The sequence below is a fragment of the Neovison vison genome, chromosome 1 (assembly GCF_020171115.1).
Source record: "Neovison vison isolate M4711 chromosome 1, ASM_NN_V1, whole genome shotgun sequence".
Classification (NCBI taxonomy): domain Eukaryota; kingdom Metazoa; phylum Chordata; class Mammalia; order Carnivora; family Mustelidae; genus Neogale; species Neogale vison.
In genome coordinates, this window is record NC_058091.1 from 50,242,987 (window position 1) to 50,245,531 (window position 2,545).

The 2,545-nt window shown below is 38.2% G+C and overlaps 1 pseudogene; it reads right to left on the minus strand.

Moving 5' to 3' along the window:
• Nucleotides 1-1,086: 1,086 nt before the first annotated feature.
• Nucleotides 1,087-2,187, minus strand: LOC122905246 (annotated as a pseudogene).
• Between the last annotated feature and the right edge of the window lie 358 nt (nt 2,188-2,545).

Sequence of the window (2,545 nt, forward strand, 5' to 3'; positions counted from 1 at the left end):
AAAGAATTTTCAGGAAGCTATAGTATTGTTTACCCACTATTTAGAAACTTAAAGAAGACATCATGTTTTATAAAATAAAATGCTAATTTCTTGGTAAATTGCATAGTCTTTATAGTTGTCCCTTTCTAAGCAATCTGGGACAAGAAACCTCACTTGAATAGTTTGATGTTTTTGACTAACCTAAGACCTTATTTTACCTTTTGTAGTTCAGGAAATTTAGCTCAAAGTAGTTAATAGGCCTATCATTATCCAAATGTAAACATTTTCATAAGTTTGGATAAAACAACAATGAAAATATTAAATTTAAATATAAGCAAATCCGTAATTTTAAGAAAAACTGTCCCTTGAATCTGAAGTATTATATCCTCTATAATGCAAAGATATTTTTGATAGATGTCAGTCATTGCAGAATGAATGGCATAAATGAAATTCACAAATTATACTGTTTTTGTAAAATGTATTCATCCTCTGTTTTCACTAAATTAAAATTTTTCATTTCCAAGCAAAGAGCAAATGGCACAAATATTTTTTGAACATATAATTTGACTGTCTCATTCATTCTTATACATTTTTTTACACAGAAGTTACTTTTATTATATTAGAATATTCTTTCTTCTTCTTTTTTTTTTTTTAATACTTTATATATTTATTTGGCGGAGGGAGACATACCAAGAGAGGGAACACAAGCACGGTGAATGGGAGAGGGAGAAGCAGGCTTCCCACTGAGCAAGGAGCCTGATGCAGGGCTCAGTCCCAGGAACCTGGAATCACGACCTGAGCTGAAGGTAGGCACCAAATGACTGAGCCTCCCAGGTGCCCCTAGAATATTCCTTAATGAGCTGGCAATTATTCATGTGAAGGAGAGTTTTTTAAAAAAAAGATTTATGACTGTATTAACCTTGTTCTTGATTAAAGATTTATGAATTATATAAAAAATATTACTGCCTAGAGTAGGTTACTCTGGAAGTAGTAGTAGAGAAGATCTAAGAGGCTGTGAACTTAGAAGATCTTCTCCCTGCTTGTCTGGCTGTTCCAGTTGGACCACAAGTCTTAGGTACAAGGATGAACATGGTTTCTTTGTTGAATTTAAAGCTTTACAGCAGTTTAAATGCTCTTTCCTGCATTCATCAGTTCAAAGGCTTCATTAATTTGGTCAGAAGACAGATTATGAGTCACAAATTCATCAACTTTTACCTTTTTGGACATATATTCAGACACAAACTTTAGAACACTTCCCATACTCTTCTATCCTCCAGAGGCAGTGCCTTTCCACGTGTGGCTTGTTAACCAGCTAAATTGGGTGAGTGGTGATTTCTAGAGCTATTCCAGTGACAGCGGTGACACTGCAGCCTTTGTTGCAGGCCTGCAGTGCTCTCATGGCTTTCATGTTACCAATACACTCAAAGGAATAGTCCACTCCCCCCTCAATGAACATTTCCTGGATGTACAGAAGTCCTGGGAGTTAATACATTCAGAGGCTCCAAACTCCTTAGCCCTTGCAAATTTATCTTTATTGATGTCCACACCAGTGATCCAGGACTCACCAGCTACCTTACTGCCTATGAGAGCCGCCAACTCCTCCTAGGCCGAAGATGGCACAAGTAGAGCCAAGTTCCACCTTAGCGGTGTTCACAGCAGCACCATAACCAGTTGAAATGCCACAACACAGAAGGCACACTATTCAAAGGTGCTAAAGGATCAATTTTAGCAACACAGATATCAGCCACAACTGCATATTCAGGAAACTTGCTGCTTCCTTTGTAACATAAATTGTCTCTCCTTTGCAAGTAAATCTGTTAGTACCATCTGGCATTAATCCTTTCCCTTGAGTAACTCTTATTTTCTGGCAAAGGTTTATTTAGGGTTTAGACAAAATTTTCATTCTCCACACTGTGGGATGTCAAGTGGGATGACAGTATCACCTACCTTCAGTTTAGTAACACCTTTGCCAGCAGTTTTCATAATTCCAGCACCTTCATGTCCCAGGACCACTGGAGAACTCCCTTCAGGATCAGTCCCACTCAGGGTATAAGCATTGGTGTGGCAAACTGCAGTGGCAATAATGTTAATTCGAACTTCAGGAGCCTTTGGGGGTGCCAGCTCTACCTCCTTTATAGAGAGAGGCTTTCCTGCCTCCCAGGCAACTTTAGCCTTGCACTTGATAACCTGGCTGGCCATAGCCTCAGACTCGGTCAGTGAGCAGGGGACATCTGGGGTGGGACCCCATCCTCACATAATTTTAAAAATATTTCATGTTTGTGAAAAGTCAAATAACATAAAAATGAGAAATTGCTGACTTCTGACTTTCCCTTCCAAATACTCTGTCAACTTACCCAGAGGCAACAATTTTTATTCCTTTTGGTGTTTTCTTCTAGTATTTTCCTCCATATTATTCTGCTTATTTCCCATCAAGGTAGGTCTTTCTGAATTGGTATCTTACATTCTTTACCCACACTTTACTTTCCTGACCAACTATCATTCTGATGTAATAATGTAATAAGTTGGGGGGCCAATCAGTATTCACTTTTTACTTTATTATGAAGGT